At 46.2% G+C, this 13695-nt stretch overlaps 1 long non-coding RNA gene across 4 annotated transcripts in view; it reads left to right on the top strand.

Annotated features, from left to right (window-relative positions):
• Positions 1–12288, top strand: part of LOC126495792 (uncharacterized) — a 37236-nt gene extending 24948 nt beyond the window's left edge. The window contains exons 8-10 of one of the 4 annotated variants that reach the window (XR_007590231.1): positions 5960–6103; positions 10621–10682; positions 11962–12288. This is a non-coding gene — a long non-coding RNA (uncharacterized lncRNA). Of the gene's footprint in view, positions 1–5959; positions 6104–10620 lie in introns of all 4 variants that reach the window. The other 3 variants (XR_007590233.1, XR_007590230.1, XR_007590232.1) reach the window with 3 other exon arrangements.
• Positions 12289–13695: the final 1407 nt, after the last annotated feature.

The following is a 13695-nucleotide window of genomic DNA, read 5'->3' as shown; positions in this document are numbered from 1 at the left end:
TGAGTAAAGTGGAAGAGCAATGAAGGTTGATTCTTGACATCAACTTTGAACTTCTACATGCATGTACATGAGTGCCACACACATGCAAAAATATGTGTACATTCATGCATCACACACACAAACAAAATGGAAAAGCAAAAAATTAAAATGCTTAAGTCTGAATTCCCAATAGTGAGAAGGTTGAAACTGGAGGGTAGGTTTTAGGCCAGCCTGGGCTACATGAAACCCTGTCTCAAAAATCAATTAAACGTAAGGGGCAAGCATTATGAACAGATCTATCTTTATCTATCTATCCAAAACTCATAAAAAGCTGAATATATGGTGCATCTCAACCATCCTACAGTGAAGTGGGGGGAATGTGCAGAGTCAGAAGAATCCTATGGAGTCTTCCAGGCTAGGTAACCTGGAACACAAAACACAACAGCAAAACCAAGAGAGATCATGCCTCCAAATGGAGGATGGTGAGAGCCAATTCCTGAAAGGTGATTTCTGGCCTTTCTCATGTCTACCATGGTGTGTTTTCACTTGGGCAGAGGCCCCAGCACCCAGATCAGGAGGCAGAGAAAGGAAAATGCCTGGTAGCTTTGGACCAGATAGCCTGGCATCCATAATGGTGAACATTAAGAGACCTGGTCTGAAGCACGGTCCAAAGTGAGGATGTAAGGGTACCTGAGTGCCCCCACAGATCAAGGAGTTCGTGTGCATGCACACACACACACACATGCATGAATGAATGCACACATACAAATCTGTCTGTCTCTCTCTCTGTCTCTCTCACACACACACACACACACCTACACCTACCACATGGTACATGAGTCTTGAATTCTAGTTGAGATTTGAGAGATTGTGTGGTTGATCCTCATGGCTTCCTTGGGGAGTGAGCATCAACTCTCCCTTTTTAAGCTGACAGTCTGGGCTAGACCCTCTCCTCTTTGTCTCCTCTGCTCTTTTGTGCTCATCCCTCTGTATTAAGAAGCCTTATTCAATGAAGCTGCTGTGCAGTAGACACACTAAGAGGTTGAAGAGAGGGAGAGTAAGACAGGCTACCCGAGTGCAGGGGCTTCCGGTCTGTTTGCAGAAGCTTGTGGGTCTGACTGTACCTCTCAGTGGAATGAAATGACTATGAGCCCAAGATCCCACTGAGCTTCCAGACAGAGACATGCAGAGACAGAGAGACAAGAAGGAAAGAGAGGAGAGGCAGGGAGGAAGAATAAGAGAATGGAGAGGGGAAAAGGGAAGAGAAAGACAGAGGAGAGAGAGAACGAGTGGAGTGTAGGAATGTAACTTGGGCATTTGTTTATGGGCTTGAACTATGGCTAGCATCAAGTTTCATGCCTTCAAGAATCGGACTCAAGGAGCAGAGCAGATGGTTCTATGAGCAACACTGCCTGCTAGTCAAGCTAAGGACCTGAATTTGTATCTGAGAATCCACATTTTTTTTTTTAAAGGAAGATGTTGGGGATTGCTGGCTGCCAGCCTGTCTCCAGGTTCAGTGAGAGGCCCTGTCTCAGGGGAAAAGATGGAGAGGGATTGAATGGGACACCTGACACTGTCCTCTGTCCTCTGGCCCACGTGCACACACACACACGCACATGCACATGCACACACAAACACGCACATACATGAGCGCGTGCACACACTTACACACACTCAGACTTTTCTCAGGCAGAAGATTGTTATTGCTTTTGTGCTTACACACTTCTGGGTGAGAGCTTCAGTGTACAAACTTAGATTATGCCCGTGAGCGCATGTGGGCATGCTCAAGCGATTTGATGGCTCCATCCTCCCCACCCTCCGACAATGTACTTGACAGCCATTAGAACATGTACGCCCGCTCCGTACACATCTCCCCAGAACACAGAGCTCTCCTCAACACCAGCCTAAGGAATTCAAAAGACTAAAGCTGCTGATTTGCAAAGCTCGGTGGTTCGTTTGCTTCCTGCAAATATCGAGATTAACAAAGAAATTCACTGATCCCATGTCGTTCCCTTGGACCATGTGTGCAGGCCTGAGGAAGCACGCAGACAGGCACAGCTGCAGGACCCAGCAAGACTCCAGATTCCTTTTATGGCAAAGAGGTGAATTCGCTACCATTCCTCTTAGAAAGGCATCCCGGGAAAACATCTATGTATGTTTATTTGTACAGGAAGTGCTTCACGCAGTCTTTTTCACTAACGCTCATGGCCAGTTTGTGACCATTAAAGGGACAGCTTAGGTCTTAAAGGCTGCAGCACAGTTGTCATTGGATGAGTGTTGGCCACACGTTGACCGTTTCTCCCAACTCTAGAGATAGGATGCTGAACTAGTTGTTTTCCAGTTTTCCTTCCCTGTCTATCTTAATTTTCTTCCTGTTGCTATGATAAAACATTCTGACCAATAGCAACTTGGGGGGAAAGGTTATTCAGTTCATACTGCCATGTCACAATCCGTCACTGAGGGAAGTCAGGGCCGTCACTTGATGGAGAAGCACAAAGCAGAAACCAAGAGAGGAACCCTCCTTGCTGGGCGGCTCTCAGACTCATGGGCAGGTAACTTTCTTACATACCCTAGGACTGCTTGCCTAGGGAATGATGCTGCCCACAGTAGGCTGGGCCCTCCAACATCAATTAATAATCAAGACAATTATCAAGACAATCCCCTACAGGTATTCCCAAAGGCCAATCTGATCTGGGCAGTCCCTCAGTTAAGACTCTCTTCCCAGAAGATTCGAGACTGTGTGAGGTTGACAATTAAAGCTAACCAGGATAATGTCTAACATGTTAATTTGTTTAGGAACTAGTGTTCTGGGAGCATGAGTGCGTCCCAAGTTGACCGAGGCACAGGTAGACAAATACAGTGGCAATGAGTCAAAGCCCTTGCACGTAGAGCAGAGAAATGTTTTCCAAATACTTCCTGGTTACATTAAAGAGACCAGTAGCCAAGGATGGCTGCCATATCGGATGACTTTCCTGGTGGAGCTAAGGTTGCCATTGTGTGTATGTGTGTGTGTGTGTTTGTGTGTGTGTGTGTGTGTGTGTGTACATGTTGCATGTATTGTTTGTTGGTGTATTCACATGTATTCATGTGTAGGAGAGGAGGCCAGAGGTCTATATCAGGCATCTTGCCTCAGTTGCTCTTTGTTTTTTATGTGTATGTTTGTGTGTTTGCGTGTGAGTACGAAATATGTATGCAGGAGCTCAGGGAGGTCAGGAGAGGGCGCTGGGTCCCCTAGAACTGGAGTTCACAGGCAGTGGGAATCCACTTGTGAACTAAATTCCAGTCTTCTGAGTGAGTCCTTTCAGCTGCTTAACCCCTTCTCACTGGCCTAGAGTTAGGCTAGGTTGGGTGACAAGTGAGCCTTTGGGAGCTGTCTTTATTTTCACATTGCTGGGGCTGTAGGTACAACCACACCCGGCTTTTCACATAGGCTCTGGGATCGAACTCGTAACCTCATGCTTGCAAGGGAACCTCTTTATGACCGAGCCATTTCCCCAGTCTCTGGACATCTTTATAAATGTGTTTCCCGGAAGAGTCAAAGCTGGCTTCCATTCTGAATGCTGAAGGAACTGCTGGTGAAGAGTTGGGCCACTATTTGAGATTTTTTTTGTTTGTTGTTTCGTGAGTCACAAGGGTTGCTCTGATCTACCTTCTCAGCTTGAGTTTTCCTCCATTTTCTGACTTCTTTGCTTATCTTCCCTCACTATAGTTAAATAACTTCTCAGCAGGTCAAAAGTGGCAGACCCGAGATTCAAACCCAGGCTTCACATGTGGAGACCAGAGATCAGCATGGAGTGTCTTTAATTGCTTTGCATTGTATTTTCTGAGACCATATTTTTTTCAGTGAATCTGAGGCTTACATGTTAAGCTGGGCTGACTGGCCAGTGAGCCCCGCCCCTGCCCCAATCACCTGGGATTTACCTGTCTATTCCCAGTGCTGGGTTTACAGGCATGTCCCGCTATACCTCCTGTGTCAAACTTTTCTGGGTCCCCATCCATCTCTCCCAAACAGAAATTAGCTCCCAGAGCCTCTTGAACAAACCTCTTGCGCGGCATTTATCTTTCGTTGTCATAACCGTGACTTACATGCTTCTTTTCTCTTATGGAACTCTAAGCTTTTCCAGGAGGAGACAGTAAAAAAAAAAAAAAAAGTAAGTTCTGGAGCCAGAGAGATGGCTCACTGAGCAAAGGACTTGCGACCCAAGGGTGAAGACCTGAGTTCAAATTCCCAGAACCCACATAAAGTTGGACAGGGTGGTGCGTTGCTTGTGACCCCAGATCTCCTAACTGAGAAGGGAGATGGAGGCAGGAGAATCCCCCAAAGCTTGTGGTCCAGCTAATCTGCCAAATATGACAGTGTGCAGGAGACACTTACCTGAAGAGATAGCACAGCATTCAAGAGCGCTTCTTGCTATTGCAGAGGACCTGTGTTTGCTTACCCACTTCCACGTATGGAAGCACACTAACACTGGTAACCCCGACTCCAAGTGGTGCAAGATCCTCTTCTGTCCTCCAGGGATGCCCACATGCCTGCCTTTACTCACATACACACATATGGACATAAATATAAAAAAAAATTTTTTTAGAGAGAGAGAGAGAGAGAGAGAGAGAGAGAGATCGACATTGTCTCAAACAAGGTGGGAGGCAAGGTGCTATTATCCAGGGTGCTGGTGCACCCAGCTACACACAGAGGGTGGTGGTGTTAATTCTGCATCCTCAGCACCTTGTAGGTCCATGACAGATGCTAGCTTTTCAAATGTCATGGCAAAGCTAATGTCTGTGGATGATGCAGACATGCCTGTCCTCTGATCGGTTCAGAATGAAGGAACAGGGAGTCCTCTCCCATCTGTGATCAGATTTGAGGCATAGCTGCTTGTGCAGTTTCCTGGGATTTTTTTTTTAGCCAGTGGGATGAAAACCATTTAGAAATAAATAAAGTCACCTTCCCTGGGAAGAGGAGATACTTCCCCAATGATCTGATGTGGCATCTTCAACCAGGCATAACAGGTACCCTGGAGCGGATTTAGTTTTCCTACAATTACAGACCCCTCTTTAAATCTTTGACGTCCCCAAGCTAAATGCTCTGTAACCCATTGCAGGCACAGGCCACTAGAATAGTGTATTAATCAATTTTCTGTCACTGTAAGAAAATACCCGAGGCAAATTGACTTATAAAGAGAAGGGGTTTATTTTATCTCAAAAGTTTTAGAGCTTTCCATTTTTGATTGATGGTCCTCATGCAGTGGTTTGAATCAGAAATGTCTCATAGGCTTCTGGATTCTGTTTTGAATGTTTGCTCCCCAGTTGGTGTGGTGCTGTTTTAGAAGGTCCTGGAAACTTCAGGAGATGGTACCTGCCTGACAGATCTAAGCCACTAGGGGTGGTTTGGTGGTTGAGCCTATTATCCTAGCTGTGGGTCTTGACTCACTTATGTGTCTGGGTTGCCTTGGCGTGCACAGCCTTGGCCACAATCTCTTGTCTGGCGATCAGCCCATGGGCCTTGGGAGGATGTTTAACATCCATTCTCAGGACAGGATAAAGCTCAGTTTACAATCATAGGACCTGTGTTCCACCCCCAGAGCCCAGTCGAGAAAAAGCCAGTTGTGAGGGTGCATGCTTATAATCCCAGTGCTGGAGTGGTGGATATATACAAACACGCGCGTGCGCGCACACACACACACACACACCCCACATGCATGTGTGCACACACATACAAGCACACACGTGTGTGTACACACACATATACATACATTTATATGTACATACACACATGAATGTGCATACACATACATACATGCACACACATGTGCATAGAAACACATACATGTGCGAATACACATACATACACAACCACTTAAATAATGATCTAAAAAGAGTTTTTAAAAGGCAGGAATTGTTGGGGCTGAAACATGACATTTAGTCTTGCCAGCAGGGACCCTGCTCTGTGTGTTTATTACAGCTTCTCTACCTCCCTTTCCAGCCCAAGACATGAGGAGCTGAGTCTTCCCAGCTAACTTGGATGCTGCAACCTAACTCTGAAAAATCAGCCTATGTTCTGTACTGCTGGGCCACATCTTCAGCCCCTCTCCCACAATTCCACTGACAAGCATGGGCTGTCTGTCAGGTTGGTGTTTACTCAGACTTCTGCTTGTAGCTGTGGTCACAGAGGCTGATAGGTGGTGACAGGGCGTGTCTCTTCATGACACTTACGTCATGCCATGTGAACATCTGAGAACTCAGTCAAGCATGTCAATTCCCTGTAATTTTGCATCGAGCCTTTATCATCCATCAATTCATCTGCCCCAGTCATTTTTGCTGTGATATATTGCTCATTATCACAACCTAAGAACAGAGGCTTGGGACATGGCTCAGTTGGTAAGAGCCTTTGCTGTGCAAGTGTGAGCACCTGAATTCAGATCCCCAGCATCCACCTAAAATGCCGGGTGTGAGCACACCAAACTTTTAACTCTAGTGTGTGCCATGTGGGGATGGGGAGAAGACAGGAGGATTTCTGGAGCTTGCTGGACATGAGCCTAGCCCCAGGTTCAGTGAGAGACCATGCCTCAGGAAGATGGGGGGGGGTGACAAAGTAGGACATCTAACATTTCCCTCTGGCTCCCATGAGTGTGCATCTCCATACACACATGTGTATACCACAATACATACATGCATACGCATGTGCGCGTGCAAACAGACACACACAGAAAGACACAGAGCGAGAACAGAAAACGATACAGAAATGATGCAAATGACATAATTTCTACTTGGAGACAAAATAATATTTGTTTTACAGTGGACATCTTATGACCATGGAGGTTCGACCGGCTTCTGTGAGGCTGTTTTTAACTTATATCTTCTGCTTGCTCATTTGTTTGTTTAGTCTGTTTAGCTAATAATTCTTTTTCAAAAACATTTATCTGTGTGTGTGTACATGCCTGTGAGGGCAGTGCCCATAGGGGCAGAAGAAGGCATTCAATCCCTGGAACTGAAGTTGCGGTGTTTGTGAGCTGCCTGATATAGGAGCTGGGAACTTTACTTGGTGTGATTGCTTTACTTTACTCGGGTGCTGTTAACCGCTCAGCCATGTCTCCGGTCTTAATTATGCTTCTTGAATTTTCATTTTGAAATGATGTAAGGCAGTTTTCTCTCCAGCTATTGCTGAAAATTATTTTTCATTTGCAATTTGCTGTATCTTCATTTTCTTTGAGGCGCATGAATCTGCCCGACTGGCTAAGTATGAGGCTGGCTGGGCCTTAAAGCAGGCTATTTATTCTTCCCAGATTGCATCATTTCTTAATGTCCTTCCAGCCCTCCTGCAGCAGCGGGGCCAACCCCTCTCCTTCCACTGGGTTTCAAAAGGTACCAGGTTAGCTGCCTCCCAGTAATGTTGGGGCGTCTCTCTTGCCTTGAGTATGTGGAGGTTTTCTTAGCTCTGACCTAAAACTGTCTGCATCAATTTACTCTTAATTATTTTTGCAAATTCTATTCGTGGATCACTGCTTAATAAAACTCTAGGGGTTTTCTTGTCTTTCTTTTTTACTTTGGTACGATAAAAATCAGCTGTATCAGACCCAGGTGGAATCACCTACTAAACTGAGGGTCTAGTGGCTATTCCCCCATGCCCCCTGCATGCCTGTGTGTGTTCTCCTTTCTCTTTCATAAGAGAGAGGGAGTGTCAACTATGGTCAGAACCCAGAATAAAGGTAAATCCACACCCTTTCATTAAAAGAAAGGAAGGAAGGAAGGAAGGAAGGAAGGAAGGAAGGAAGGAAGGAAGGAAGGAAGGGAGAGGGTTGGACGGAAGGAAAGAAGAAAGTGAAAGAAAAGGGGGGGAGGAAGGAAAAGAAAGAAAGAGGGAGGGAGGGAGGGAGGGAGGGAGGAAGGAAGGAAGGAAGGAAGGAAGGAAGGAAGGAAGGAAGGAAGGAATTAATTCTGCCCATAGAGGCGTGGAAGTTTCTTACCTATACCAGAACCTCCCACTGTACCTTAATATGGCTAAGGTGAGTTGGGTCTCTTGGATTTGGGGGCTAAAGATGCTTGTCCTGTCTTTAGAAAAGCAGCTCTTTATGACTCAGAGAAAAATACTTCCTAGGTATCCATGGAACCAGGAAATGAGCCATCCAAGAATAAAAATACCTTGGGGGAATATTCCAGAATAAATGTTTGTAGGACCCAGGCTGGCAGGGAAGACACTGGGCTTTGTGTGATCTTAGCATGGTGTTGCACACCAACAGAGGTGTTCTTTTGGCCCTGGTTCAACCCTTCCCAGCATTCTCCAGAACTGAGCTATCTAAAGGTACCTATTCCCTCCCCAGGATGCTAAGACTAACTGCATACCCCCACAACCTCATGCTTTAATTTCTGGAGTTTCTCTGGGGGTCCCTGGACCCTAAGATAAGCACTCATATGATGGAGTGGACTGAATTTCCGTTGCTGAGAAGGGCATCACCAAGATGGATAGGGCCGACCCAGGGAGCTTGCGTGCTAGAGTAGGCAGTTTGTCAGGAGGCCTAGCTAATGAGGTATGTGGCTCCTCTGATAGGAGCCGTGGAGCTCCAGAGGAAATTAAACCACCCTGCAAAGTGTGCATTCTCCCCTAACTCCCCCCCCCCCAATAATGAGAGCGCCAAGCGAGGGACAGCGCAAATCTGTGCTATTCCACCCCACGTCTCATTATGCAAAGTCTGCTGTTGCTAAAAATGACACTGTTCTAACACACAGGAAAGACTTGATGAGGAGGGATAAGCGTAACTTGAGCGCCCGCCAGGCTGAGGGATGTACTTGACCCAAGCAGCATGGAGCATTTGAGCTCTGATTAGTAAATCAAGAGAGACAGGAGCACGGTTGTGCTGGAGACGTCTTTTAAGCCTGGAAGAGCTGTCACCCACATCGTCACTGTAAATACAGAAAGGGTTGGGGGGAGAGTTTTTCTTCTGCGTTTCGCATGGAGTTCTGGGAAAACTAAAAGGAGAGAGTGAGAAAAGCAAAGAGAGAGATGGAGAAATGGTGGTGGAAAGAAGAAATAAGATAGACTGAGAGACAGATGGCAAGAACGGTGAAAATGGAAAGATGGAGTTGGAGAAAAAGACATAGAGGGAGATAGAAAGAGGAGGGAAGGAGGGAGAAGAGGAAGATGAAGAGACAGAGAAATAGAAAGACAAAGAGGTTGGGGAAAAGAGATGGACTCCACCCCCTTTTCTGCTTTTTGAGACAGGGTCTCATTATGTAGCCCTGAATGAACTTGAATTTATTATGCAGCCCAGACTGGCTTTGAAATTGTAGCAATCCTCCTGCCTCTGCCTCCAAAGTACTGGGGTTGCAGTTTTGTGCCACCATATCCACCTTGAATTAGTTTTTGTCCCCTTCTGGTTAAGTTACCATCTTGCTTTGTTTAAGTGTACATCCTCATGTTTTGAAGCAAGGCCACCACTTGTCTCTAGAACTTCTTCCGTCTTGCAACAAGAAGCTAAAAATTCACTAGAGGACTCTTTTTTCTTCCATTTCTCCTGTGGTTTGCCCTGGTGGTCTCTCAAAGGAGAGTCTCTGTCTAGGTCACCATCAGTGATGTGACTCTGGGCATTTTTGGTATCAGGTGAACCAAGTCTGGTGGCTTCCTTGGGAAGAGGGGAAGGAGATGGTGATGGTTACCAGAGTTGATGGTTACATCCTAGGGTCACATCCAGAATGGACAGGGGCAATGAATGTGCACTGTTCCAGGAGCCTGTCACCAAGTACTTCCATTGTTCTGTTGTCCGATAATTCCGAACACATGTATAATGTCCTTTATTGACTGGCCCCATTGTCTTTTCTCATTTCATCCCCAATCCCACTGATCCCTGCCTCTTCCCATCCCCACAAATCCATCTCCTATTTTCATGTCTTGTTTGTTTGTTTAGCTTTTTTGTGATCTGCTGAATTTAATTGGTCCTGTTCCTTGTGCATGGTGAGGGGTTATTATAGGGGCTTAAGAAACCTACCAGTGTCTATACTACCAAAGAGAATGTCCCCCCCTCCCCCCAGCAAGCCTGTAGGTCCTCAGGGAGGGGCGGGAACTTGGGAGCTCCTCCCCAGTCCATGCTGGGATCTTTCCCACCTTGATCTTTGTACAGGGAGCCACAGCTTCCGTGAGTTCATGAGTGCCATGGCCATCTCCAGAGGACAGCATTTCGTTATATTCTTCCACATCTTCTCTTGGCTTCCTTTCCCCAGCCTCATTGGTAATCTATTCCACCCAGGAGTCCCCCATCTTTTGGAGAAGAGAAACTTAGTTTTTACTTTCTCTGGATCCTCCATTAGGTCTTGGGCATGGATTAAAATTGACCCCCCCACACACATGTACTCACTCATAAGTGGCTTTTAAACATAAAGCAAAGAAAATCAGCCTACAAATCAGAATCCCAGAGAATCTAGACAACAACGAGGAACCTAAGAGAGACATACATAGATCTAATCTACATGGGAAATACAAAAAGAGAAGACCTCCTGAGTAAATTGAGAGCATGGGGACCTTGGGAGAGGGTTGAAGAGGGAGGGGAACAGAGAAAAATCTAGAGCTTAATAAAAAAAAAGAAAAAATTGCCCCCCCTTAAGACTCTGTGATGATTTGAATAAGTCTCCAACATGTGAACATTTGATCCCCAGTTGGTGGCTATTAGGGGAGGCTCAAGAGGAGTGGCCTTCCTGGAAGCAGGATGTCACTGAGGGTAAGTTTTGAGCTTTCAAAGGCTATTTTCAGCTCTCTCCACTTGCTGTTTTGTGGTCCCAGATGTGCGCTCTCTCAGCTCTCTGCTCCAACCTCTCTGCCTGCTACCTCTGATTTGCCAACATGGATTCTAACCCTCTGGAACCATAAGCCTAAAGTAAACTCTTTGTTTTCCGAGTTGCCTTGGTCATGATGCTTTACCACAGCCATAGATAACTAGTGCAGATCCCTTCCCTGTTTACATTGTTTTGGAGACGAGATCTGAGACCGTGTTGGTACAAGTTACTCCTGGCACACTCCAGGATGGCTTCTGGGCTGTTTGCTATTTGTGTGAAGTGTTTTCCATTCCTCATGCTAGTGTCTTAGATTTAGCATCACCTCTAGTTCCCTTTCTGTTGCTGAGATAAAACACCCTGGCCAAAAGCAACTCGGGGGAGGAAAGGGTTACAGCCCATCATCACATCCGCAGTCAAGAGCAGTGAGAGAATAAATACATGGTCTTTGCTTGCTTACTTGCTCTCTGTTGGCTTTCTCCTCTCTTATATGTCTGGGTCTCCCTACCTAGAAAATGGCAACTGCTCAGACCATGAGACTCCATGTCTCTGTAGTCTGAATGGTGAAGGCCTGGGGGATTCCTAGAAAGCCACATTAGAAGGTTGAAGAAGCTGACATCAGTGAAGGGTGGCTGCTGCCACAGTGGCCCGGCACAGATGTGCTTGCTAGCAAGGCGTGAAGGAAGGCAAGCAGTGATGCTTTCCCATTGGAATTCTCTATATCCGGGCTGCTGTAGAAGGGGAAGCCCACTCTGGGGAAGCATCTGCCAAGCAGGATGTCTCTTAGTTGATCCCAGATTCAATCAAGTTGATATCAATGAACTCCATACTGGAGAACAACCAGACTCCACTGCTTATGGGTAGAGACGGCTCAATACAGAGAGTGCTCTGTCTTTCCTTCTTGCCTGCAAGGACTGGAGGCTGTTAAACTAAGAGACCAGCACTGGGGACATGGCTCGGTTGGTAAAATGCTTGCCCAGCATGCCCAAAGCCCTGGGTACCATTCCCAGCACTACACAAACTAGCTGTGGCGGTGCACACCTCTAATCCTAGCGCTTGAGAGATAGAGGCGGGAAGGTCGAACATTCAAGGTCAACTCTGGCCACCCTGAGTGGCAGGAGACCCTGAATCAAAATTAATATAAAAATTAAAAATGAAGTCAAACAGGACCAAAGAAGTGAGAGTGCAGAGCAGCTAGGCATGAGCTCCGTGGGCTCTCATCTTCAGGATGGAGGGTAATGGGCTGAGATGGAGCAGCTGCAAGACTCCCAGGCTGAGCATGCAAGAAGAAGTCCTGAGAGGCCCTCATTCTTTGGATCACCACCCAATCAATGAGATGGCTTCCGCCAACAGCTCATGAGCCTGTCAATGAATGGCCATTCGTATCCCTCCTGCGTCCCTCAGCAGTGGATTTATGGAGCCATAGCAAAAATAAGACCGTGTGATCCATGAATCCCTGAACATTCTCCTCAGGAGGCAGGGATGTATATCGTAAGAAAACTTTATTTTCTTCTGAAAATTGCCAGTGTGATTCATGCGGCCTGACACAGCCCAAGCTGTTCGGCATAAAGAAACAGACGTAGCTCGCCCTCTCTCCCTGGCGTGTCCCTCCTACTCCATCCCTCCATCTTATTTCCTGTGTTCATGTCCTTCACTCTTCCTTCTATGCCCCGTGCCATCTCCCAGAGGCGTGATGAGTTGGATCTTTGTACTCCTTGTGTGCATGTACGTGTGTGTGTGTGCGTGCGTGTGTGCATTCACATGTGCAAGTAGAGGCCAGAGAACAACAACCTCCGCTATTATTTCTAGGGTTTTGTCTGTCTTGTTTATTTTATTTCCTATTTAATTTTAAAGTTTCATTATGTGAGTACATGTTTTTGTCTGCATGGATGTCTGTGCACCACATGCGTGCCTGAAGCTCATGAAGACCAGAGAGAGTTCAGATTCTACAGACAGTTCAAATTCACATGGGGGTGCTGGTAATCAAACCTGGCTCTTCTGTAGGAGCAGCCAATGCTATTGAGCCATCACTTTGGGACTCTGTCTCACCCTAGCCAGAATAGTTATGATTAAGAAAACACAACCAGCATGGCACAGTAACACTACAGGTGAGGAAAAGCACAAATACCCTGGTCATAATACATGCTCTCCAATTGGACTTAAGCTCCACTCAACAAGAAGGGTACCATGCCTTCTTGTACTGGAAACCTAGCAACAATCTGTAAACATCTGTCCTTATATGCACAGGTAAATGTAGTCTTCACCCCTCATCAAGGAAACCTCTCTTTGCACAGAAACCACTACAGAAAACCACAGCCAACCAAAATGCAGTCATGGAGCCCAGTCCCAATGGATACATCTACAAAGTACTCTCATATCTAGGGCTCACTGAAAAAGAGGAGGCAGAAGTCTATAAGAGCTAGAGGATTGGGGAGCTGTTAGATTGTGTCTCCTAGTAGCATCAGAAGCTACACCTGTAAAGTCACATCAACATGACTGCCCAAGCGAGAGCTGAACAAGTCTGACACAAATAAACATGACAAACTGGATGGGGAAAAGCCTGTGAGGTCTCAACCCTGCACAAAAAACTATAGGCAAAAGAGTAAAGCTGGGAGCAGGAGAGGTGGCCCTCCCTAGGGATGGTACACCATCTGGATGTCCAGTGCCAGTCAGCCCTAAAAACACATAAACAAGTAACATTATATTGACTGAACAAGTTATATTTAGGAATATATATGTATAATATACATATGTGTATGAATTAACAATTGATTAAAAAAAAGAGGCCATGAATTTGAAGGCGAGTTGGGAGGGACACATATGGAGGGTCTGGAGGGAGGAAAGGGAAGGGTTAAATGTAATTAAATGTCAATCTCAAAAATAAACAAGAAGGGGAGGGAGGGAGGGAGGGAGGGAGGGAGGGAGGAAGGAAGGAAGGAAGGAAGGAAGGAAGGAAGGAAG

This window comes from Alexandromys fortis, unplaced genomic scaffold, assembly GCF_014885135.2.
Source record: "Alexandromys fortis isolate MF-2015 unplaced genomic scaffold, M_Fortis_MF-2015_v1.1 scaffold_629, whole genome shotgun sequence".
NCBI lineage: Eukaryota > Metazoa > Chordata > Mammalia > Rodentia > Cricetidae > Alexandromys > Alexandromys fortis.
This window is presented reverse-complemented; position numbering and strand designations above follow the sequence as displayed.